Raw genomic sequence first — 27,542 nt, 5'->3', positions numbered from 1 at the left:
AATTCCAGTCTTTCAATGTCTTTGGAATTCGATTACTTCATTCAACAACTTTTCTATGTATCTGGACTTATGTAATCTGCAAATCTAATGAATATGTTTTCATTGCAGTCATTGAAAAAAACTTGTGACCAAGATAAGGCCAAAAATATCCTTGCAATATGCCACAGGAATCCCCTATATTATGATATTGAGCCATTTGTTTGTACCTAATAGTGTGGTCAATCAACCAGTTACTAATCTAGCTGTACCTGGATTAGTTACTAATCTAGCTGTACCTGGATTGGTTACTAATCTAGCTGTACCTGGATTGGTTACTAATCTAGCTGTACCTGGATTGGTTACTAATCTAGCTGTACCTGGATTAGTTACTAATCTAGCTGTACCTGGATTAGTTACTAATCTGTCTATATATCTAACCCAGGAGAGATCAGATCACATATTGTAGACATCCTTTTACTGAAGCCATTCTATTGTCTAGCAAGCACCACTTCTTTCAGCGGATCATGATACATTGTTTTATGCTTTATTGCTTTAATAATCCATTCTAGACTCTTGCTCAGGACTAACAGCAAGTAGTTTCATCATCATAAACTGCCTTTTTGTACTTTCTGTAAATCAGAAGATTTCCACATCTCTAGTTATCTAACATTGTTTCTTTTCTCCTCAAACATGGATGGCAGTAATTGACGATCTCATTGACAAATCCTCTGGTGAGTATACAGTTCTCTATTCCTATTTTTAGGCTCTTCTCCTTTTCCTTTTTTTCTGTTATCTTCCAAGGAAAGAGTCACTCATGTTTAATGATGAATGGTATGTTGGTCAGAGATAGACCTGCAAACTGGAACAATTGAGAAGATTTAAATAAAATGTTGTCCTAGAGTCCCTGACTGTGCCGGTAGAGGAAAATGTTCTACGATTAGGTAAGGCTTTGCTCTCATCTCCGCACAGGGCTCTGCATGGCTTTTCTATTTCACTTCTGGCAGTACTCCTGGGGAAGGCTACATCCTTTTCCTATTCACTCTGGGTGACTTCCTTTGCCAAAGATTCAAGACAGCTTTGTATTTTTCAGTCTTTAACTGAGAAAGGTTGTGATATATAATGCCTTTATTTTCCCATGAAGACTTTCTCTGAGGCAAGCACACAGCCACAACCTTTACCTAATCAAGAAAAGTTGTTTGGGCAGTGGGGGATGGGGATGCAGGTTGGACTTTAAATGCACAAATCAGTTCTAATAAAAACACTGAGATTCAGGTGCCTGAGGTTAGAAATACTGGAGGGAATTCAATTACACTAATTAATATTTAAGAAGGGCTAGAGATCACATACTGAATGTGGGAAACTAGGCCAGTCAGACATGAGCATATGGGGAGGGCAAGATCAACAGATAAAAGTAACAAACAAATCATACATAAATGCTCCAAGAGGAATGAAATAGAGAATATAAAATAAATGTTCCAACAGACACTGAAGAGGAGGTAAATGGTCTACCAGACATAAAAGCAAAATGTTCCAACATACACAAGACATTTTATTGGTTTTACATAAACACATATATTATAAAAATGATTTCCACATAAGTTAGTAGGAAATGTTACCCATTTATAGAAACAGACTTATGGGTTCTATGAATTCACAGCATACTATATTTGCTCTCATTTCCTCATTGGCTTATCATGCAGGAGTCTCAATAAGGCTTGACTTTCATAACAGGTAGTTTTCCAATGCCTAAGCCTACCTGGATACCCAACGGCTGACAGAAGGCTGAAAAGCTGCAGAGTGTTCCTGCTTCTGCACAAGTTTTTCTAGTTCTGGTTGTTCTAATGTGATTTGGTTGGTGTCACAGCTAATACCACATTCTCTATTTGATCTGATTTTTCATCTTTGGCCCAGACAGTTGATTCAGATTTTTGAACATTCTTTTATAGACTTGAAAGTTTTCTAGAGAAGGCACTAGTGGTGCCAGGACTATCTTGCTTCCTTCTGTCCTGTCTACACTAGCATTTAATTACACTTTTCTACCTCTATGCCCTCTCACCCTCCTTCATCTTGGGAGCTTCAAAAACTAGAAGCCAAGAGAATTAACTAGGTTGCTTTATAAAAATTGTATATATGTAGGGTAAACATGACATTTTGATATACATTGGATTGCTTTTGCTATCAACGGCATCATGTAGAGGCAGCAGTAGAAGCATGGAAGGGTAGAAGAAAGGACTGAGACTGAGATTTGGACCCCTCTTTCAAATTTTCTGATGTACACATAGAGTAACTAGATGGCCTGGACTGTCTACGTACAATACGGAATTTTAGGCTTCTGGAGAAAACAAATCAAAACAAAAATAAAAACAAAGTCCTTTTCCTTCAGGAGCTTTAGCTTTAGTAGAATAAATGATTCACATATACCAAAACCCACAAGATATGGTATCCCCCAAAAGTTAAATTGTCTCTTACCTAACAGAGGATCAGAAAAAGAAAAGAAAGTTATTTCCTAAAAATTGTTTGAACCAAATTTGTGGTTTTCAAACTATGCTTCATGGTCTCCAGACTTACAAAGAGATGATTACAAAAAGATTATCAAATAGATATAAATAAATAAAAATAAATACATATATAATATGTAGTTATATATATATATCAATTTGCAATTGTGATAAAAATGACATGCAAATTTAAATGTATTATATAAATTTAAAAAACACTGGAGACCAATGTGTTATTACAAGTTAATTATGTACAATAAGAATAAGCAGCTTTCATGCAGGCCTCCAATTAAGGCTCTCAGATTGGAATACAAGCTGTTAAAAAAAAAACTGTTACAATATGCAGCTACCTATCAGTCTCATGATTTTTTCGATACCATATAGTACGGTACAGAAAGTCTTCACTTATTGCCATCCATAGGTTCTTGGAAACTATGATTTTAAGTGAAACAACAAATAATGAAAGCAATTTTACCATAGACTAATTGATATAAATAAGAGTTAAGTTCTTAAGGCATATTTTGGGTCACAGAAACATCATCAAGCTTCTAAATAAAGACCAAAACACTTTTGATATTAAACATTGAAATAAATGTAAGCTGTACATGCATTTAAGAAAGATTAATAAAAGCAAGAAATAAATGTGAGCTGTACATACATTTAAGAAAGATTAATAAAAGCAAGTAAGATAATTATTTACTCAGTAATTCCAGTTCAGGGTCATGAGTGGATGGAGTCTGTCTCAGCAGCTCAGGGATTGGTAAGGTGAGAACCAAGCCTAGACGGGATGCCATTCTATCTTAGGGGGCACTCACACCCAGCCACATTCACTCAGACACACCAATAAGCCTAACACGCACATCTTTGGGGTGTGGGAGAAAACCCAGTACCCAGAGAAAACTTATGCAGATATGGGGAGAAAGTGCCAACTCCACACACGCAGTGGTTCACTGGGAATAGTTCTTTTTTTTTTTTTTTCCCATCAGCGTTATGACACCATGTTATTTTAGTATCTGCTACATTCCCCATACAAAAATACATTGATTTTTGAGCCAATACAATAATCCAATGCTGAATTTTTATTCCTTTGTATATTTGCCATTATATTCTTATTGGATGACTTTATAATATTCAATATGATAAATAATCTGAATTTAAAAATGAGTTTATCTCAATAAAATATTACTCATTATTCCATATGTTAAGTTTCTAATAAGATTTAGTTTGAAAAGAGGATTCTGCTTGTTTAAAAGAAATATGAAAAATGTCTGGATCAAATAATATATATGTATCCTGCAACTCAAGGCAGTATGAATCTCATATGGCTCCAGGCTGCTCAGTTTCTGAATTTATCAACTTGCTGGCTTAGACCACTGTATACAGCAGATGTATTGGGCCCAAACTAGATTTTATATATGGGCCACTATTCCTTCAGGCTTAAGAGCAGTATTTTTATACTGAGGAATAGCTTATTTATCATGAAACCATCATACATCAAAAGAAGTCACGTTGCCTTAAACTTATCCAGTACATGAAATTTATCACCCTCAAAGTTCTAGATTATCAGAATTTAATATATTAGTTTAAAATATAACCAGTTGATAACCAAGAAATAAGTCAATGGAAACCTCTTTAATTATCTAAGCAGCTCATCTTGTTTATAATAATTGTATAACTTACAGATACATACTCATTTATTTTTCACTCAAAATATATTATATTAAAATAATTCAGAAGATTTTTTTCTAATATTAATCAACATTACTTATAGTTAGGAACAGAGTGAGCCAAAAAGGATTCTCACCACTACAGAGAATAAAACTAGCAAACCTGGGGAAAGATCCATTTTCCAAAATCTGAACTACACTCTATGATGGTAACGTTTCAAGTATTTATAACACTTAAGTATAAGTCAAGACTTGATTGAATGAGGCCTTTCATGATGTTTATGTAGAGTAGTCAAACCAGAATTATTTATGTATTTGTTTATTTTTAAAGGCTGTCATTTGAAAGTTATCACAGTATAAAGGTAAAGGATGCACCTGAGTTTCCATTCTGGCTCCACATTCCTGGCTGTGTGACCTTGGATAATTAAACCAAACTTCAGTTTTCACTTCTGTAAAATGAAGGAAATAGTAGAGGTTCTATTGTCATGAATTTCTAGCAAGAAATCAATGAATAAATGAAATGATTAATGAATGTTGCTTAGCATGTTGCCTGGCCCATAAAAAGCTCTCAGTAAATATTAACTGTAATTAAAAAATATCTAAAAGCCAGTTGCTTTCTTTTGGTTATTTTTTTAATATGGCTTGATTTTATTCATAACTTACTGACTATATTTTCTTCCCTTCTGGAATGATGTTCTATTGAGGTTTCTTTTCCTTTTATTCCAGAATGTTCTCTGAGCAGTCTCTTCATTTCTGCCTCATTCATCAGATAGGATTGAAGGCGTTCATTTTGGTAGTTCTGCATTTGGTTTTCTGTCACTGCTTATGCTGTTTTCTTGTTCTAACTCAGTGGTTTAAAAAGTAAAATTCAAGTAAGGACTAAACATAAGAGAATTTACTTGGACTAATGGTTATCAAAACTGGGCATAAAGGGATGTTATTAAAAATAAATCACACAGAGGGAGAACAGCTGATGACAGCAGCTGTGAAATGGATGTACATGGTGGGAATCAGTGAGCCCCAAAGAAACAAACAAAAAACACTGGAGGGCCATGAAACTTACATGATTTACAAGGGAAGCCCAAGCTTTATGAACAGCCTCTGAAGACTACAGAGGCCAAGCAAGTCAATTCTGGATGAAAATTTGGATAAGACAGCAATACTGAAAGGAGGTATGTTCCCTGATCAAATGGGAGCTACAGATAAGAAAAGAATGAGAAATAAAATGAAAATCTTTACTGAGTTTGATTTCTTTATTGTATAACCTGCACTGAGGGGACACTATCTCTGGGTATATCACTATAGATAAACTTACCAAATGCTTAGTGATTATTGCAATAGTTAGAAGAGAATATATTTTAAGAGCCAAAGTTAGAAATCTATGGACAAGATGAATTAAAATTAGAACCCGTGTTGAGATATATAGGGCCCAAGTAGTCTGTGACATGAAAGTTTGTGTTTTTATTTAAATAGAACTCTAAAGACTTAGTTGTTTTGAATATATTTAATGTAGAGAAACATTTTTTTGAAAATTTGGTTTACTGTAAAGATGAATGCAGATGTCTAACTTTTTGCCTTTTTTTTCTAGATATGGACCCACCTCTCCACTTTCATGAGCATTAAATTCAGTTAAAAACTAAAAACAAAAATACTGCCAAGGAAATTGAGATGGTAAAGTAACATCATGCCTGATAGAATAAACTATCAAGACAGCATGAACAAGCCCAGCTGAAATGGAACAAGCAAGCTTAACACAAGTCAAAGAAGCTCTCTATAGTGTTAAAATGAAAATACGACTAAACAGAACGAAAACTGCTATTCATGGGAATAGCAAATGAAGAATTTTCTTCAGAATCTACATGGATAACTTCTATGAGATTATTCAAAATGTGGAATTTTTTTTCAGAATTTTTCTTTGTTTCCAAATGGAATTTAATACATTTCATGAAACAAATGAAATTTTATCAGAAATAAAACATTTAAATTACCAAAAGGCTAGCCTCCTTAGGAAAAGAAGTTAGTCACAAATGTTGGGCAACTCTGTTTTAGGAAAACATAGGTAGAAATATTTTCATCAAAGCCCTGATCATCTTCCCTTTCTGAGGTGAAATCACTCTACTCTGCTGGAAACCTACATTTAGTTATTCATAAACCAGTATTAAATGTATATTGTTTCAAATCTCTATGTAGGAAAAATATCCCACATTCATTCCCATTTTACTACGAACTGTATAAACTTCTAAAATCATCATGAAAAGAAAAACATCACCCTTTCTGCTAATTAAGTGTTCTTGCTTTTTTCTATTAATGGGCATTTGAAAAATAACAATATGCAAGAGTATGATCTTACAGTGAATATAGCCACTAGGTCAATATGATAATTTAATGTGAGACTTTAAAATTGAGATTTCCTTTTATGCTACTATTCTAAAAATAACTTCTTTATTTGCTATGATTAAAATATATTTTCATCAAATTTGATATAAATATACTAGATATGGTAAATATATTTATCACTTAAAATAACAATTGAATTGTACAATAAACACTATATCATTGCCCAGTTTTTATTTTGATAAAATCTTTTTAAGTGATATCATTTCATGTTAGGCTTTTTGTGCTGCTTAATATTATAATTAATAATTCATATTTTTGTCTTTCTCCTCTCTGACAACTTTTATTTTTAATCGGTGGGCATGTGCCAAATTGGTTTGTTATTTATTTATAATGTAAAATGACAAGGGAATTGAATATGTGAAATAAGATAGATTTTCTTTCATATGACAAAAATTTCTTAGTAATGGGGATGCTTCTTGCTTACCCGTATAGATTCAAGGGTTTTAGAGAGGTTAGATCAAATGTCACACTTCTCATATAACAACATGTGGTAAGTGCATTAAATAGATTGTTCATTTTTTAAAAATTCATTTTAGTTTTGTGAAGACATCTGGGCACATGCATAAAAAACAGGACAAAAGAATATCAAAATTTGTAAAAGACTCCCTATTCTGATAAATCCTATAGTGTCAATTAAGTAAAAATTCTGACCAAACAGATGTATTTGTATTCGTTCTTAAAAACTAAAACGGGCAAATGTAATAGGAATAAACAGAGAACGTTTCAAAGATACAGAATTTCCATTGAAAAAATCAAATGGTCTGTCTGTAGGACTTTATAGAACATTAAATAATCTTTTCAGTACTGTCCATAACCAGAAACCACATAAGCTGGATGCTAGAGTATTGACTAGTTATGACAAAAAATTCACAGTTTGATCTCAAGGGCATCAGTGATCCTGGGCTCAGGTGATCCTCCCGCCTTGGCCTCTCAAAGTGTTGGGATTACAGGTGTGAGCCATCATGCCTGGCCATGGTGCCAACTTATTGAAGTGGAAAGAACTAATGCTGAGCAGACAATGGACCATACCTGGGTGGTTTTAAGAGGTGCTGCTATAATGAAAAATCACAGGCTCACCCAAGAACTATTGTGGAATCAGAACCTGTAGGGATATGGCCCCGAATCTGCATTTTAAGCCAGTTCCTGAGGTGCAATTCAATTTGAGAACACAGTCTTAAGGCAAAACCTTTCTATCTCACCAGAGCTTCCAATTGTCAGGCCCTTTGAATCCACCCTTTGTGTCAAACCCTAGATAATTCAAGAGACATAACAAACGTGATCATGTTACATGCTTCCTCACAGATTTCAGTGTCTCCCATTTCTTCTATTAGTTTAAAAAACATAGTCCACCATCACAGGGCCCTGATTAAGCCAGCTCCTCCTCTGTGGCTCTGCCTTTGTGGTCAACCTGTGCAAATCTTTGAGGCTGTGACATCGCTTAGTCAGTCTCCAACATTTGGAACAAGAGAACTTTTTCAAACAATTTGATCCCAATTCCTATTTTAAGCTTGAGCATTATGAAGGCTCTATCTGTATATAATACTGAACACTTCAAAACAATTTTAGATCTTAATTATTTTGTTATTAAAATGTTGGGGGGGTTTAAGTTGACATTGAGTCAGATGTAGGAACTGATACACAGTGAAGTTAAATCCTTTAACTAGGGTAAACTCATTCAGTGGTAGAGACTGAACTACAGAGCCTAGGCATTCTGACATTCCACCACTGTGCTTATCAGCTTTCTCCTTGAGCAAACCTGTCCCTGCCTTTATGAGAATACGCCCATTTTATGGGCTCTGTATCTATGAGATATTTTACCTATGCTTATGTACACATGGTGTTTATCTTTCAAAGCTCGACTACGGAAAAGCCTAATTTTACAAACATGTTAGTAAAAGATTATGTAATCTGAGATGATTATGTTTAAAATGGCAATGATAATGATGTTAATTCCAGTCCTGTGAGGTACTGTTTCTGATCTGGAAAGAGCAGTTTTTTTTTTAACAGCTTATTTTGTATTTTCATAATCCATTTTAAGGTTTGGTATTAATATAGACATGAGAAATAAAATATAACTGTTGCCATGCCAAATGTATATTAAAAAGTTGCTAATAGCCATGACTACTATTTGGTTAACTGTATTTCACTATTTAAATAAAATAATGGAAAATGATGTGTCTAGGATCTCATTCATAATAATGAAAGACAATAGAAACTATTAGCATAGGTATGATGCTAATGAATGGTAAATTTTCAATAGAGATCCATCGACCGGATTGTTTGAAAAATGTTTCCTGTGGGTACAAAAAATGCACACAAACAAACACATGCATCAAAATGTCCATAATTAAGTTTTTAGGGAAAAAATACCAATATATGTTGGTTAAGGACTTTCACTTAAATGGCATTATAGATCTTTCAGAAATAAGAGTTGATTTATATTTCAGTATTTTGGTTCCCAAAGGTTGGGACAGTGGGTGGTAGAGGAAAAGTAGAGTAAATGGAGGATATACATGTATGTGTGTGCATATGGGCAACTTTAAGCACCTTGAATTTAATGAACAAAAATGTCATTATTCTGTGTTTACGTATTTTTGTGTGAAACAAGTACCTTTCTCTATCACTGGAGTTTACATGGATTTTACCATGATATCTTTCGAGAATCTCTTTAAACACTAAAATGCATTTTTCCAAATGAAAACTCCCATAATTCTGCTTTATTAATATCTGAATGAATATTTTCATTGATTTGGCCAGAAGAAGGAACTGAGTACTGTTTAGAGAGCAATCTTTTTCATGATAATTGGCAGCAATGTTTCCCTGATATCAGAAAGAAAACTATAGAAATACAAAACTTTAGATAAACATGTAGATAAAAATAATATTATAGAGTCCAACTGGTATCTTTGAGGTGAGGACAGGCTGAGATGGACTCCTTGGCTTCCTTCTGTCCAAAAATTTCCTGTTTCCCTATTTCCTACGGTTACCACCATGGAACATGTTAAAATCTCAGTAGGGACTCAGTTTCAACTTTTCCTGTCAAAACACAGTGAAAAAGCTTAATGGAAAAAAATGTCCTTCCTATCTCCATGCCAGGCACAGTGTAAGATCCACAAACTTAAAAGCCAGGAAAATATTCTTTTATGTGCCCCAAAGCTGGGCAAGTGACCTAGTACTACAAAAATTCCCAAATAGGCATGTGACCTGACTAATGTGTGCTATGAGATCAGTCAAGAAAAATGGAACCATCTGTACTTTTATTGGACAGTCAAATAATTTCTTTCTGTCCACCCAAAAACATAATTTCTACATTAAGAGTGATACAAGGAGACTTTTAGAAAGTCTAATTTTTAAAATCAGAGATATAAAAAGATATGAAAAATACAGCCTATTAAACACTGGTGGAGATAAGCAAAAAGGCTTATGAAATCATTATTGCTTTAAAAATTTGTTACCTACTCATTGTGTACTAAGGCTTCTTTAAGACATACAGAAGAGGCCAGGTGCGGTGGCTTACACATGTAATCCCAGCATTTCAGGAGGCTGAGGCAGATGGATCATGAGGTCAGGAGTTCAAGACCAGCCTAGCCAAGATGGGGAAGCCCCGTCTCTACTGAAAATACAAAAAAAAAAAAAAAAAAAATTAGCTGGGCGTGGTAGTGGGCACCTGTAATCCCAGCTACTCTGGAGGCTGAGGCAGAGAATTGCTTGAACCTTGGAGGCGGAGGTTGCAGTGAGTCAAGGTTACCCCACTGCACTCCAGCCTGGGTGACAGAGCAAGACTCTGCCAAAAAAAAAAAAAAAAAAAAAAAAAAAAAAAGACATACAGAAGGAAATCAGGGAAAATGGGAAAATGAAGGGAATTAACAAATTGCAATAATCTTTAAGAAGTAGAGTATGAACAATTTTCCTTTTCTAGGATGAAAGCTACCAACAACCGAACTCTTAGAGTGAGTGATGGCAGAAAAAACAGCAATCAAGAATAGGGGCATGTTAGTTTTTAGACATGTTTACAAAGCTCTGCCTTGTATTTCTTAAACCCATAGGCCAACCACCCATCATACCTACATTATCCCATACGAGAAGTGGATTTGTTGTATGTTTCAAGTTTTTAGTCTTGGTGGGAAGGGGGAGTGCAGAGAAGTATTTATTGGTAAAATACAATAATAAAGGTTAAGCCTGTCAATGATTGTACCTAACAATAATAAATATGTGTAGGAAGTAAGAAAGGCAAAAATGAAGCCGGGTAGGATACTGTGAATATGGTGACAGACAAGTATCTATACGAAATCCTGAGATATTTGTCCTCCATTTCATAAAGTGCCCCCCCTTTTGCTTTACAGATAAGGAAACTGAGGTGCATTATAATAGCAACAGCAGCTGTTGTGTAGTAGATCCATACCACAAGCCAGGTACTATGTCAAACATTTAAATGTATCATATAATTTAATTTTCACAGATCTCCTACAAGACAAGTGCTATTATTTTCATTTTACATATGAGAAAACTAAAGCTGACAGAGATTAAATAACTTGTCCAAGGTTGCACAGTAACTAAGTGAAAGAGCCAAGATATGAACTCAGATCTGTCTGATTTCAAAACCCAGGCCCTTAAACACTAGGCCAGTGGTTTTTTAACCCTGATTGCACATTGGAATCACCTGGCAAGCTTTTAAAACCTACTGATACTCAGACCCTACCCCAGAACAATTAAATCAGAATTTCTTGTACCTGGGCCCCAATGTGGGCGTTTGTTTCAAAGTTTTTCTGGGTGACTGTAACATATAGCTTGGGTAAAGAAGAATTGTTGGGTGTCTCCCATGGAGATCAGTAGACCTGTGCCAATATGTGAGGTAGCATAAGACTCAAGTGTCCTCAGTCTCTCTGCAGTGGTTTTTCCCTTGCCCCATCATGTTCACTTTGACACCTTTTTTTATTATGATTTTTGGAGAAGTAATATACAAGTGACAATTTTTTTACAAAGCATTGTCATAGCAGAATATGGTCATAAGTCCATCAAAGAGAAACCTGTTCATATCTATGTACAGGCTATGATGAATGAATACAAAGAAGACTTACATTTATTACTCTCATCCCCAAAAGGGAAGTATAAAGCTGGCCTTAAAAGCTGTTCATACCAAAGCTAATCACTAAAATTTGGAGTGGCTTCCTCCTCTCCTTTCATAAATGCAATAGGGTAGCTACTGGATCTAAGGGGAAAAGATCCAATTACCACTCTTTACAATGCTTTTTCACTTAGGATCTCAAGACGACTGACAGTCATTCAAAACATAAAAGTAAAGTGAAAATGTCTCTAGTAGAAGTGAAAAGAAAATGTCTGTAGTAGGAAGAAGGCCTAAATTTGTGTCTATACTCTGCCACTTTACTGCAATGACTTGAGGCCAAAAGTAAAGTGACAGAGTATAGACACAAATTTACTGCCATGACTTGAGCCTTGATTTCCTTTTCTATATGTACTTAAGCCATATCATCCTTAGGACAGTGATCCAAAAAGTGTGGTCCCCATCAGCATCATCTGGAAACATATCAGAAATGAAATGATCAGTCCCTACCCTAGACTCTGAATCAGAAACTTGGTGAAGGGGCAGTAATCTGTGTCTTAACAAACATTGTAAATGATTCTGACCACCTCCAGCTGACTCTGATGTAGCCACCTCCAGGGGGTTGTTGTCTAAGGATAAAAGGAGATGGTCCATAAAATTGTTAGTTTTTATTACTATCTACTTAAATCAGAAATTTCAAAATTCTCTCACAGAGATATTTTAGAGAAATAATGTTACAGCCTACATTAGTTAGATAATAACCTCATTTCTGAATTTCACTTTGAATGTGTAGACGAGGCACAAGTCAACCAGAGGTTATGCAATTAGCTTGGAGTCAAAGAGAAAGCAAGGAGTAGAGCTGAGAAGGAAACCCCAGTGTGAACTTGATTTTTATTCAATCAAACTGTTAAGGTACCAACCACGCACTTTCATCTATAATCACAATGAACATTTTAATAAACATGTTTCTATCCTCTTAGCTTAAAAAATATAACAGTAGCTTTTTGGATTTTAAAACAGATTGACTTCTATACTTCTGGGCTAAAGGCAGCTCAAGAGTCAATAAGAATCACAAGCTTTCCACAGTGAGAAGAAAGTGCAATTGTCCAGTCCTTTCTATCTATGAAGTGCAGACAGAATTCCTCTTCCTTACCTCACACTTTCGATTATTGCAATGGTGGAAACCATGATAAATAAAAGCGCTTATCTAGTGGTTTGGTTTTCACTAAATTTACAGACTTCTGTAACATTATTTGGACACCATAAAACACAAACCAAATTTTAGGAGATGTTTTAGGGTGTTTTTTCCCCCGCCCTCCTGTCAGAAGCACTCTATCTTTTTACTGTAATTTATCTGATATAGCTACCAAGATGCTTGATACTTTTACATGCAAGGGTGCTGAAAAACAAAGAGCGAGGGAATGGGTTGTTAATGAAATTCTCTGATTGTAAAAAGCACTCTGGAATGATCAGGTGGTAAATAATAATAAGAGGAAATAACATGAAGTGCTTAGGTGCTACAGCGATAGTCACCACATAAATGCAGAAGAGATCAGACATGAATAGAATTTGCATTTTATGCAGCTGCTGTGTGTGTATATAGAATATACAGTAGCTAATTTTTCAATAATACTGGTAAAATATTGTTCAAAATCTATTCTTGCTGTCTTCTCACTTTAAAAGGCATTATATAGAAAAACACCCATCTGTCCTAGTGCAATGGTGAATGTGTGCAAAGAGCCTAGAAAAAGAGCCTCTTTGCATACATGAAAAAAAAGAACTCAAATAAAAGGAGATAATGAAGAAGAGACAATAGTAACACTATTAGAACAGCTATGCAGACATGCACAAAGGTGATCTTTGAAAAACATCAGGGATAAATAACTCTGTTAATGGGTGGCAGAGAAACTACAATTAAGACATACAGTAATATACCAAAAACATAGACATGCTTTTATTTTGTCTACTGGGCTATTGTGATAGTGATAGTTGTTTTTGAATAGAAAGGAAGAAGAGAGTGGGAAGTATGATTTCGTTGTTTGTTGTTACTGTTGCTGTTCAGTTTAGAACAACAACATCAACTACACACCAGACCCTTCCAACAGTTCCACAAACAATGCTTACCATGAATCTGCCCTTAATTTTCTTGTTGTTATTTTCCCCTAATACTTATTGATAACCCAATGCCCATTCATTAGATATGCTAAATCTTCGTCCATGGTTACTCTCCTTTGGAAGAGACTGAGAAGATGCTAAGAGGGAGTTTCTCTTACACATAAGGGAAGAGTCTGTTTAGGAATCTGAGAAAGCAGAGGCCAGGATAAAGGGACCACTAGTCAATCAATACTAAGCACCGACGACTGAATCACCCAAAGATACAATTCTCTCCCTTCCTTTGTTCTGTCTCTTAGTCAAATAAAGGATTGTTTGTAGAACCTTTTCTGTTCCTGATCTCTAAAAAGCAGGAATGGACTTGCACATCCAACTATAATTCAAAATATCTCACATTTCCAACTTGAAAGAAGACATAAACTGTTTCAAAGAAACTCAGAGAAAGCAACTGCATATTCACAAAACTTTCACTTATTCCTAGAATAGGAAAATGGAGAGAGAACTAACCACATAAGAAAGGGCTAATAATAATAATAGTAATAATGATGATATTAATCAATACTTTGGATTCTAGAGAACGATTTATCACAAAATTCACCTGTATTAAGGGAGACTCCAGGACAAGGAGGTCATTAAGCTACATTTCCATCTTCAGGATTCAGCCAAACTCAGACTCTCCGGAAAGCTGTAAATGCTCTCAGAACAGACTTTAGTAATGAGATTGGAATGAACACTGGGCCTATGGCATAAAAGCATCTCCCTGCCCCTTGTTCTAAAAGTTAACTATTAAACCATGTGCGGTTCATCCTGATTTGGTTTACTCAATTCTAGAAACAAGGACGTGCTGATCAGATTGCCCTGGGCAACTGAATACCTACCGAAGCCTTTGGGAAGACAGTGTTCTTCCCACCACCCCTACTTAAAAGGCTTCTATTATCAGACTATCAATTCTGTTACTGGTGAAGGATAGAAAGTATCTTCTTTTGAAGGACAAGTTTTTCACTCACTGAGTTTTCTGCTTTGGGTATATACTCAACATGTTAAGTGCTTAATCTTTTTTCCCCCATTCCCCTTTTTCTACTGTAGTTTTTTTTTTTTTTTTTTTTTTTTTAATTTTTGAAGAGTCACTTGTCTGGATACTTCGTTCTAGTAGAATTGGGCTGATTTTTTCCCCAACACCTTTTAGTGGAATGCAGTTACAGATGCATGGAGGGAGAACTGGTCTTAACAGTATTTTTAGGTTTCATCTGTGTCAGAGAGAGATCTTTTCCCTTTATTGATTTCTTGCATACACTATCCACACTACAGCTTGAAATGGCTACAACAGTGTTTGAAAAATTGGTTGTTCCTCACTGTTCAAACCATTTTTCAAAACAGTTGTTACAAGCTTCATTTTACTTTCTGTTATAAGGAGGGTTTCGTTTGGGTTGGTTTCATTTTCTTTGTGGCGTCATGCTAGCAGAGAAACACAGTCAGGAACATAGCTTTTAAATGCGGTATGATTGGGATTATAACCATATCGGAATCTATATTGAAAATTTATTAGATTGAGCCAGTGCAGTTAAAAAGAAAGAGGTCAGAAGTCTTCAATATTTTTCACAAACATGAACACCATCTCATGCAAACGTTAAAATTCACCAAGCAAATGATACCCCACTGTTGGAAAGATATTTTCTCATGTCAACAACTCAGGAAGGAGTGGGGAGGGAATGGGACATATACATGTGAAATTTTTCTCTATATTTTTGATAATAACTCTCTGTGAACATGTTTTACTACCTAGGTAATGCTTATATTTGTGAAAACAATATAGTTACGTCAGAAAGTCAATTTTGAATAAACCTGAGAACGGCAAACTATAATTTTTAAAATACTAATCTTTTAGAACGGTTCATTTTCACTTATATTTCCAGGACTCACTATCTTAAAGAGAAGAATAAAGGTTGAAGATCCTTGGGATTAAGAGAAAGGGTGGAAATAGCCAAATGTATTCATATTTTTGGCCAGGCGCAGTGGCTTATGCCTGTAGTCCCAGCACTTTAAGAGCTGAGGCAGGCAGATCACCTAAGGTCAGGAGCTCGAGACCAGCCTGGCCAACATGGTGAAAACCTGTCTCTACTAAAAATATAAAAAATTAGCCAGGCATGGTGGCACACACCGGTAATCTCAGTTCAGGAGGCCGAGGCAGGAGAATCGCTTGAACCCAGGAGATGGAGGTTGCAGTGAGCAAAGACTGAGCCACTGCACTCCAGCCTGGGTGACAGAGCAAAATTCTGTCTCAATAAAATAAAATAAAATGACATTCATATTTTTAAAATACAGCAATATTCATTTGTTTAAAAAACAAGATTGGGAGCAGAGTTATATAGTGACTTTTGATACATACACAATGAAACTTATTGAATTTTCAAAAAGTGAGAAAAAAACTACGCTGCTTTAAATTTAAAGTAATAAATAATAATGAAGACATATCAACCTTGGTAACTGTCCAGAGTGAGAAAAGGAAATTGAACATTCAATGTGACCAGAGGAAGGGTGAACATGGGAGATACTGCCCAGGAAAAGCACTCTCAAAGACCCAGAATATTAACATAATTTTTTTATAGTTTTCCTTTCAAGGGAATATTTGAAAAAAGATGGTTCTGGGGTTTTTGTTGTAGCTTCCTCTTTCTTTCTTTCTTTCTCTTTCTTTTCTTTCTTTCTTTGGTTTTTGTTGTAGCTTCCTCTTTCTCTCTCTCTCTCTTTCTCTTTCTTCCTAGCTAAAATTTCACTCTAAATTCCAGGAAATTTTCAGGAGCTCCTTTTAGAGGTTCTGACACAAATAAAGTAAACCTGTTGTGGCAAAGTTACTAACTAGTCTACACTAACTCTCAGTCTTTGTTCAAAGCAAAATAATGGAGTTTGGGGTGCAATCTGGTGAACTCAATGGTCCAATTACATAAAGGTAAAGAGGAAAGCCAGGCCTGGGCACTTCCCTAGAAAATGAAGATTACTGGTTTGAAAGCCAGTCTTCTTACTGCTTCACTGTATGTGGCGACTATTGTTAAATTAGATATCCCTATTCTGATGAAAAGGCAATGTGCTATTTTTGGGGTATACATGTTCCAAGCTGTAAACTGCAAAGTGCTGTATAAAAGTAAAGTGGTGTTAATGCCTCATAAGATAAACATATAGATTGATGATGGATGCATTTAAAATGCTTTAATTGCCCACTTTAATAAAGCGCTAAATAATTATAATAAAAACAATTCTTCAGAAAACTTGGTGGGAAAAAGGTCTACAGGATATGTTTGCTAAGAATAATTAGATTTTAGTTTTGGAGGAAAAGGTAGGACAAGTCACAGGAGGCACTCGATGAGAAGTCAGAAATGCCTAGTACATCAGCCACACATATTAAGTTGTAGTTTCCTCAAAATTGACAATAACGTCCTCCAAAACCAAAGGGAAAATCAAAGGATGTTGCCTATACTTATGTACCTTTTGCTACTGGAGATCTAGTGAATCTATAGCCTTGGATTCATATTTCTATAACATGACAACATAGCAAAATCTCACCATCACTTTGTTTTAAAGAAATTGGCAGCCAGGCGCGGTGGCTCAAGCCTGTAATTCAAGCACTTTGGGAGGCCAAGGTGGGCGGATCACGAGGTCAGGAATTTGAGACCAGCCTGGCCAACATAGTGAAACCCCGTCACTACTAAAAACACAAAAAATTAGCTGAGTGTGGCCACAGATACCTGTAATCCCGGCTACTTGGGAGGCAGAGGCAAGAGAATCACTTGAACCCAGGAGGCGGAGCTTGCAGTGAGCCGAGACCGCACCACTGCACTCCAACCCAGGTGACAGTCCATGACTCCGTCAAAGAAAGAAAGAAAGAAAGAAAAGAAGGAAGGAAGGAAGGAAGGAATTTGCTATGCCTCCAACTGAATTATACTATAAACTTCTTTCCCATTACCAATAATGTAAATATATAACCAGGCACAAGCATGTGCAAATGGAGAAAGGATGAACGTTAGTCTTAGAAACTTTGGTTTGTATCCCATTTCCACCTTTTAACAAGTCATTTAGCCTCTCTAGGTCAAGATTTTCTTACCTATTAAATGAAGATAATGGTACCCATCTCACAAAATTGTTTCAAGAATTAAATGTAAAATGGTTGGCACAGAGAGGTCACTCAATAAATGGCAGCCAAATCACCACATGCAGTAAAACCCAGATAAAATATATTCAGCCAGGACTGTTGCTCTGTGAGTAGGTCTGGTATCCATGCTACAAAATCCATTAAGCCTAAATAATTTGGTCATTTTAGCAATACTCTTTAGAGATTTTTTAATGACATTTCCCAAAGGTCAAGCTAGCTTATGGTTATGTGGAACTGCTGCATTTATAAGAGAGCTTTAGTAGGTTCATAAAATAAGTCTTGCTCCCCAAATCCAGGATCATAAAGACCTTCTATCATAAAGGATAAGAGTGACATTTAAAAAACCAGTTTTTAAAAAACGATGGTAGCAAATAAATGCAGATGATCAGGATGACAGCAAGTACCCCAAGTCAAAGCAACATGGAGAAGAAATAGGCCCTAGCCTGCAGGTTACACTTTAAACACTGAGGAGAAATGGGAGAGTAAAGAGCAACATTGAGCCTCATCGGACTGTAGGTGAAAAAAGATTCAAAATATGACTCTAAAGCAAAAGGCAAAGAAATATTTAAAAATGCTTATCTGTAGGAAGAAAAGCAGTAAAGCAGAATTCCTAGGAATTGAGAAACACTTAGGAATAAAATGCTTAAGTAGTATGATCCAAGGTGAGGCTAGCTGCAGAAAATACAAATATTTGTGGGTTAAATCAGGACTGAGGAAAATATAAATCCAAATATGGGCAGCTCTGAGGGGGAAAAAATAGGCAGCTTGGTACTCAACTGTCATCACAATTCATTTGTGTTTCACGTCCCACTGTTTGTGACATTAACAGAATTTTGAATTTAGCAATGGACTATTTTTGTATTGTGAATCTCTGCAGCCATTTTCCATATGTAGCTACCACTGTAACTAGCAATAACAGCCTTTTGAGCTTTAAAATGTTTCCAATTAATAAGATTCAAAATAGGGGTCACCTAAGAGTTTTCCAAGTTAATTCCCTTTGTCTACTCTTTGAAGTAGAGTGGTATTCCTGCTATTCATTTGCATTAAGCCCAAATTATTTGACCATTTCAGTAACAAATCCTTAGGTAGCTTTTGCTTTTATTGTCATTTTCCAAAGGATTAAGTTAGTTTTAGATTTTTGAACTGTATTTTCATTTAACTAAAATAACTAAAGCAATCTTTTTATGAGGGTATTTAAATAGATCAAATTTACACCAAGTTCCTACTGTGTGTCAAACATTAACAAAGCAATTTAAAATGTTATTATTTATATATCAATACACAAAAATCATATGTATTATATATTAATGAGCTTATAGCCATTATACACAGGACTTTTACGTGTTATTATTGTTGTGGTTATTTCTGTTGTTAGCAGGTATCAGTTATCAAATATCTATTATGTTCCAAGAACTCTACCAAGGACTATACACACTCACCATGTAATGAAGATATTATTGGTTTATTTTCCATTTGAAGATTTAGTCACAAAAAGTAACTTGTCCATGAGCATATAATTTGTGCATTCTCTTAAAATCACTTACACTTCCACATAACACCTGGATTGACATATGCTTTTTCTTATAAAATATACTTCAATTCAATAAAGATTCTTTAGTCACCTACTATGTGGCACCTGCTAGGACAGTTATCTTTGTTTGCTATTATGCTAAATCACAGATCTGACCATTAGAATCTCTTCCTTCCTGAAGATACCCTCTTTAGGTAAAACTGTATTTCTTATCATTTTCCATCACTGATTGAATAAAGAAAGGTGGCACTATCTGGAAAACATTAGAGTGTTGGATTTACAAGTTTTTTTTTAATAAAACAAACCAAGTTAATCACAAATTGTTGAAACAAAATATGTGACATGAAGGGCATTTAAGGCACATTTAGACATTATTTCTATCTAGAAACAGAAATTTAGTCCACATAATGTCATTTATCTACTGAGCTAAATCATGTTATAATTTTCATCTATAAAATCCAGATTCTTAATGTGTGTTGGAAAGATAATATCTCTGACCCACTCTCAGTAAGAAATGTGTTTTGAATTGTTTTGTCAGTAATAATAATGGAGTTGTACTGGACAAAATATATTTTCAGCAAGTTTCTCTGGTAATAAAAATAACTGTAATAGTAGTAATAATAGTAATCACCAATAAATAATAGATAGCATTTATTGAACTCTACTATGTGCCAAGTACTGTGATTAGCACTTTACATGTATTATCTTATTAATCTCTCAAAATATTACATGAGGTAAGTACCGTAAATCCAATTTAACAGAAAAGCACACTGACATATAGAAATCCAATAATTTGGTCAAGATCACACAGATAGAAAAGAGGTACAAGTCAGATTGGAACCCAAGGAATCTGACTCTCTTATCTACTCTAGGTGGGGGATATAGCAGGTGCTATGGTGTTTGTTCAAGAGAATACTGCATTTGTGTTGTTTTATCTACCTTATTAGGGTTGGGGCCCATTTGGTCTGTAAGCCAAATCTGAAGACAACTGAAATGAGTTAGGGTTTGAGTTAGTGCTATTCACACTATCTGCCAATTAAAATACTCCCTTCTGAGAAGCTGTAGCCGGTTGGCATAACCTTAGGACATAATACATGCTCAAAAAAGTATCTGATGAATGTTAACAATGGTTTCTCTAAGTGGTGATTTTACTTTCTTTAAAAAATACTTTTTCTTATTGTCTGAAATATTTTCAACATGGGCACATTACTTAGGTGATCAAGGGGAAATTCAGGACTTTACTTAAAAAATGTTTTTGTTTTGTTTTACAATTAGGTTGTTAGTCTCAGTTAAAACATAACTCCTGCTGGGAAGCCTTTCCTGTTGCTCTACTCTCTGACCTTTTGAAGGACAGTACTCCTTACTCTGTCTGCCTCAGAACCTTATGAAGGCCACACACTATTGTTAATTATCAGTCTTCTCTGCTTTATGTGAAGTCCCTTGAAGATTGACCCCATTACTTATCTACCTCTTAGAGCTCTAAGCATCTTGAGTGTCTACCACTCAGTTCAGTGAAAAAACCCAGAACACACATACACTAGAACAAGCACAAAAGATGAAGAATTATTATTTTAGGGTTGACAATGCACACTCTTGGTATTTGCAGACGACTTGTTTCTCCCCTTACATTATGTGCAGGTCCCCATGGAAAGAAGTTTCCTACAAGAAGTGTCTTGAATTTACTGGTCTATTCTCTGGAGGATTTTACAAATGCATCAAGGAATACACGCACACACACACATACACATTATGAAATAATATGAGGATAATTAGAAGTAATGGGGAACACAGGAGGCAATTTCTCAAAAATGAAGCATATTTTATATATATAATATATATGTATACATGTATATATAATGTATATATGTATACATGTATGTATATATAATGTATATATGTATACATGTATGTATATATAATGTATATATGTATACATGTAGTTATGTATGTATGTATGTATGTATACATACATGTATACATGCATACATACACTTTTTTTTTTTGAGACGGAGTTTCGCTTTGTTCCCCAGGCTGGAGTGCAATGGTGCGATCTCAGCTCACGGCAACCTCCACCTCCCGAGTTCAAGCGATTCTCCTGCTTCAGCCACCCAAGTAGCTTTGATTACAGGCATGTGCTACCATGCCCAGCTAATTTTGCATTTTTAATAGAGATGGGGTTTTGCCACGTTGGCCAGGCTGGTCTCAAACTCCTGACCTCAGGTGATCTGCCCGCCTTGGCCTTCCAAAGTGCTGAGATTACAGGCATGAGCTACCGCACCCAGCCAAATTTATATTTTATATTTAGTAATTTTATTCCTTTCCTACCCCATTATAATATAAACTTCATGAAAGTGGAAACTTTATTTTATTCACTACAGTACCCCTAGTCCCTAAAAGAAGGCATGGCATTACATCCTCAATAAATATATGTCGAAAAGAAGGAAAAAGGTATAGATATTCCCACTGTATTTCTTATATTTTTCTGGAAACAAAGGGGAAAGGTGTTCCCAAAATTTCCAGGAAAACTTCAATCACCAATGAAACTGCAAGCTCTTATCATGTTCCTCAGATCACTACCTAATTAATTCCTTTATGTGCACTACATCCTTTCTAGCCTGTTGATACTCAATTTCTGGCACTGCTGTAACTTGTGGAGCAAAGAGTGCCACGTGAGAGGCGCTTGGGCCCCTTCATACTGTGCCTCACCTGCGAACTGGGGAGGCCGCTGCCATTTAGGCTCTAGCATCTTTTACAGGCCAGCTGAGCCACCAGAAGGGAAGGGGAGAAAGAGACATGCAAGTTCTCAGAATGCCTAGTATACTCACTCACACACATTTCTCTTCTCTTCTCAAAAAGGATCCTGGTAACAAATCACTGATTAATGATGAGAGAAATGGAATCAGGAGGACCCCATGATACCCTCCCATCCTAGCTTTGGGAGATAAAATCTCCCACTGTGGGGAGGAGGAAGACCCTATAGGGTTTTCTTATGTTTTGCAGCTTCCAAATTGTAGTAGGGTCCTATTCTATAAAATTGCTACCAACAACTGTATACTTAGTGATATAATACCATATGGAACCTTGAGTTTTACTTAAAGAGTAGATTATGTGGCAATTCATAGTTATCCTAGTATGGATAAGAAAATATCCTAGTAATAACATAATTATCCTAGTTATGAGTTTTTTTAGACAAGAAACTCTTTTATTCATCTTTTTATCTCTAGTGCCCAGACTCAACATATGACTTTGTATATAGTAGTTCTTAATAAATGACAGCTTAAAAATTAAATAACTTTTTAAAATGGTGAGATATGGCTTAAGGGGGTTCAAAAAAATTCAGAGTTTTGTGTAATCTAGGTGTTTCTAGATTTATGAGCAGGCAATCACATATTATTGAGTATGTATTAGTGTTCTAGTTAGTGTTAACACAGTATAATAAACCCTCATTGATTGTTGTAGAGAAATCCTACCATTTTATGCTCATATACTAGAAATGTTTAAAGTCACAATTTTAAAACAGTGGACTTCAAACTTTATTATGTACAACTAATCTGGGCAGTTTCCTAAACTGCAGATCCAGGCTACATTCTCAGAGCTTCTGATTTAGAAATTCTGGAATGGGGTTCAGCAATCTCCATTTTAACAGGTGCTCTAGATAATCCTGATATAGGTAATCCCTAGGTAATCCTGATACAGTTGGTCCTTGGACTACTTACCATGGACTAGGCTACAAGGTAATATAATAATAAATCTATACAGTTCACCTTTTCAATATGAAGAGAAGATTAGCCTATTAAATGTGACTTAACTACCAAAATTACCTGTGAAAAGAATAGGCAATTTGCTAAGACTTCTCAAAATGAACCAAGGGAGGACATAAGGGCAAGAAATATTAAATTTCAAGCCAGAAATGACTCTTTTTAAAACTTCAAAGAGACTGACAATCTGCTTAAAGTAAAAGTGGAAGAAGAATGGCAGCAGTACAGCAGTTTTATGAACAATTTAGGAAAGCAACGTTGATTCAAGAGGTTTATTTGATAACATGTTTTAACGGTTATTATAAAAGTGAATGCCTTCTAAATCTTTGGTTTGCTGCTAAAAATATATATGTATTTATTTACATGAAATAATTTTTTAAAATTCCCCCTTTAACTCCCTACTTTCCACACATTTTTAGCTTGCCAACATTACTGCATTAATGGTGTCTTTTTTTTCTCTTTCTCTAGGAACGCATGCCCTGGGATTAAAAGGGATTACTTTGGTCTACTTCCACATCCATGTCCAGGGAAGGTACTGCTTCTGCTTCCGACCTGACCTTTAGGTATCTGCAGCCTTCAATTCTTTACAGTGGGAGTTGCTTAGCATTGACTTCTTGGAAAACTAAGAGCTGTTTTCAAGAGCCATTTTCAAGACAAATAATGAGAATTATTTTCTTATGCTTATGGATGTTACAAACTATGTAACAAGCTTTTCTCTTTAACTTTGCTGCAAGAAAGTTTAAAGGCAAATGTATAGCACTTCACTGAATATAGTTTTATGCTGACCTCACTTCTAACTCCATCTTTATATCCTTTCCTTTATTGTTTTATTTTTCTTACCTATTTCTAATTCACGTATTTTGCTGCAATCATGTATTTATGTTTATTTTTTCATTGTCAGCCATTTTAATTCCCTTATTGGTGCAATAAATAGTAAATAAGACAAATAAACAAAACAAAAACATATGTATGTATACGTATTTGGTATTTACATCACATGTACTCAAAATAAAAAATAAAAACTAACCTCCTAAAATAATTGACATATTTCATTATTCTTTGGGCTATAGATTCACTTGACTGCAGCACTTCCATTTAGGGAGATATAAAATTAAAATACCACCATGAAAAAATTCATATGAAATTTGACATAGGTATTTTCAGCCCCAGGTCATTAATTCAGTTCTGACTGACATCTTTCAGTTCTGTTTTAAAATTTTTGTGTTCAGTCTTTTGATTACACACACAAAAAAGTTTTGGCTTAATCAGCCTAATAAAGTGTATATTTCTGAAAACATTTTTATGTAAACAAATACAGAAGTATACATGATACATACACATACATTTTTTACTTAGAGTCTTCAAACCAAGTATTTCAGTCCTTTGCTTCCAGTATTATTTTCTTTTAAGTAAATGCTTTTCATTAAGCAACAAAGAATGATAGTCCTCTCAACACCAAAAACTTATATTCAGGCTAAGTTTAGTCTACTTTGTATATTTTCCTCTGAGAATGATCCAGCCAGTCTCAGTCTGATTCTAGTAAAACTCAGGTAATGTGGAAGACCTCTAATTGAGCATTAGACATTTTAACAATTATATTCATACTGATATGTCCTTATACGACCACTCTAGGTGAAATATTACTATGCTTAGGACTTAAATATGATTTTTGTTCTTTTATTAATTTCTGAATTTCATATCCTACCAGATACCAAAGGAATACAGTACCACCTGGCAATAATGCCAATTTGCACTTTAAAAAAATATTTTGTTGCTTTTCCCCCTCAGCATGGGCAACCAATAGCTGATTCATACTTTCATTACATCACAGTTGGATTACAGAAGTGCTCTTTAGTCTGGCCTCCGCATGTCTCTTACAGCTCATTTGTAGACAGTCCAGAAACTAGCAGCTGGACTTCATTTTTGTTCCAGCAGTCACCATTTTATAATGTTTCTCTAAGTCACTGTGAGTTTCACTGATGACAAGTATAAAACTCCACAGGTATTCATATTTAGTGGGTTAAATCAGAGAGAAAGGATTATGCTTAACTTTCTATAGGTTCATGTCACTCAACTGTACTTTGCCATTCATTTCCCATACGTCAAAAAGGTGGAATAATACTATTCTTACATAGAGGACTAATAAGATATACTTAGCAAAAGTAGGTGGTTGCAAAACATTTTTTAAAAAAATCAGAGTGCTGTATTTTTAAAATCTTGCATAGAACTCTGGTTCAATTTTTAAGTCTTTCCAATTTCTCATAACTCTGTGGTATTCATAATAAAGCAGGCAGATGGTTAAGTCTCTGAACATATGCTTTAAGTGCCCCCTTTGCTATTTCTAAAGAATGGACCAAATTTTGCCCTCAAATAGTCACAAGAAACTTTAAGGAGGCTGCCTCTTGAAATCTGAGGACAGAATGTGATCCAGTGGGAATTAAACCTTTAAGAAATACATTTTCTAAACTTTCTTATGAGCTCTATTCCCTACACTAAGACAAATTACATTTTTTAATAAAATAGGATATAGTAAGAGAAAAATCCTAACCAATACAATATTACTTGGTTCAAGGAATAGATTAGACTAAGGTAACATATGTTTTATTTATTTATATTTTAAAATTCTGATTTTCTAAAACATGAAAGTCATCTGATTAATTTCTGTGTGATTACCAGATTTTCCATTTGTATTATTATTCCTATTACTAGTATCATGTAGATGTTATATTGTTAAAACATCTTGCAATTATTAATTAGTTAATTTAGTTTAAATTATGATTATGCCTTTGTTTTAAATCAATGTTTTTCATAGTTAATAAAAGCCAAAAGCACTATTTTTCCAGTCACTTATTTTCATTTCAAAATCAGTTTGCTGTCGATGAAAGTGCATTTTCCAGGTTATCACAGAATATGCAATTCATCTGCAATGGATATATATATTCTGGTAATGTTGCTCACATAACCTAGCTGTACTTGTAAGAGTATCTCTGTTTCTTAATGTCTATATTTTATACATGGAATTAACCTTCATTTGCACACTTATATTTCTATGTATTTAAATTTATTCCTGAAAGACCTCTAAACTAGTCTCTCCTGTCTTACGAGGTCCACAAAACTTAGCAGTCTGATTAACATTACAGATAAAAAGACCACACAATTGCCAATAAGGACACTTTAGTTATTATAGAAGTCTGAAGTTTAAGTATTCCAAAACTATAATGTCCCTTTAGAAATTCTCAATAAGGATTAGCTTGGTCCTAATGAAAACAGTGTTTACTTTTAAAAATAAATGCAATAGTTGTACCCAAATATGTTCGAAACACTGTATGACGTGTCATAATCAACAATGTTGAAAATAACTAAAGATCTTTAAATCAAGTGATAATTTTACACATATATCCACAAATATATGAACAAAATTTATAATTACTATTGGGACAAAACATTAACATATTCTTCTGCTAATAAAGACAAACAACTTTGAGAAAATCCTCTCATTCTCACGTCTCTAACTTTCACAATAAATGCAGCACTGAAACTAAATTTCCAACTTAGAAATACGCTGAGCTCCAATAAACAAGTTGATTTTAAAAACTCACCAGACTAACAGTTATGCTTTTTCCCCTATCTTTCCTTTGCTTTCCCTTGTTCTTTCACTTTCCATGCACACACAATCACACTTACCTGCACAAGTCTGAAACATCAGTCTATGTATTTTTTTTGAAATGTACTCTGTACCGATGCATTTTTCTGTGTTTCTTTCTAACCCTCGGGAATGTTAAGAATTTAGGAAGAGAGCCACAGCTTAAGAGAGCAATTATTTGCCAGTAAATACTCAATTTGCTTGTCCTGTGATTTTTCTTCTAACTTGCATATTCAATAATCCGTCCCTGACTGCGTCACAAGCACAAAAAGTCTTTTCTCCAAAGGAGAACACTTTCGCCAATCAACCTTCAGCCATGCCAGGGCGCAGCTCGTCAGGGTGATTTGTTAGCTTTAATTAATAATTCCTCACACTGGCCATTTTCACAAATAATGCAGTGAGGCTGGGACACTAGATTGCTATGATTCAGACAGATAAAACTACAGTGGAAAGGGGATGGGGAGGGGTGTGGGGGAATTCAGATGCCGTTTATAAACACCTCTAATCATACTCTTTCAGTTTACAATATAGAGGACATCTCAGTTGAATTACCACGTTATGTCCACCAATTTGTATTCAGATGGAAACCATATGTTCCTCCACTTTATCTGCTAGGTCCTCCCTGGTGCCAACACAGTCATTGGGCAGACAACATTCACAAAAGAGGTCTCTAGCCTCTGGATTGCAAAAGTTTACTGCAGGGTGAAGTTGAGAAATCAGACATATACTGCACTTCTCAGTGAGCTTGGGTAAC

The 27,542-nt window shown here is 35.0% G+C and overlaps 1 protein-coding gene across 24 annotated transcripts in view; it reads right to left on the bottom strand.

The window, feature by feature from the left end:
• Positions 1-27,542, bottom strand: part of ZBTB20 (zinc finger and BTB domain containing 20) — an 841,831-nt gene that overhangs the window by 417,610 nt on the left and 396,679 nt on the right. For 3 of the 24 annotated variants that reach the window (XM_063721755.1, XM_063721760.1, XM_063721759.1), the window contains exon 1: positions 26,830-27,105. The exons of 17 other annotated variants lie outside the window; for them this stretch is intronic. The gene's annotated coding sequence lies outside the window, so the exon portion shown is untranslated. Of the gene's footprint in view, positions 1-4,519; positions 4,594-14,313; positions 14,788-26,829; positions 27,106-27,542 lie in introns of those variants that run through there. 4 more of the 24 variants (XM_063721758.1, XM_063721752.1, XM_063721757.1 and 1 more) reach the window with 4 other exon arrangements.

This window comes from Pongo abelii, chromosome 2, assembly GCF_028885655.2.
Source record: "Pongo abelii isolate AG06213 chromosome 2, NHGRI_mPonAbe1-v2.0_pri, whole genome shotgun sequence".
In the NCBI taxonomy this organism is placed as follows: domain Eukaryota; kingdom Metazoa; phylum Chordata; class Mammalia; order Primates; family Hominidae; genus Pongo; species Pongo abelii.
The sequence above is the reverse complement of the archived record's forward strand: the minus strand, read 5'-3'. Positions and strand labels throughout refer to the sequence as shown.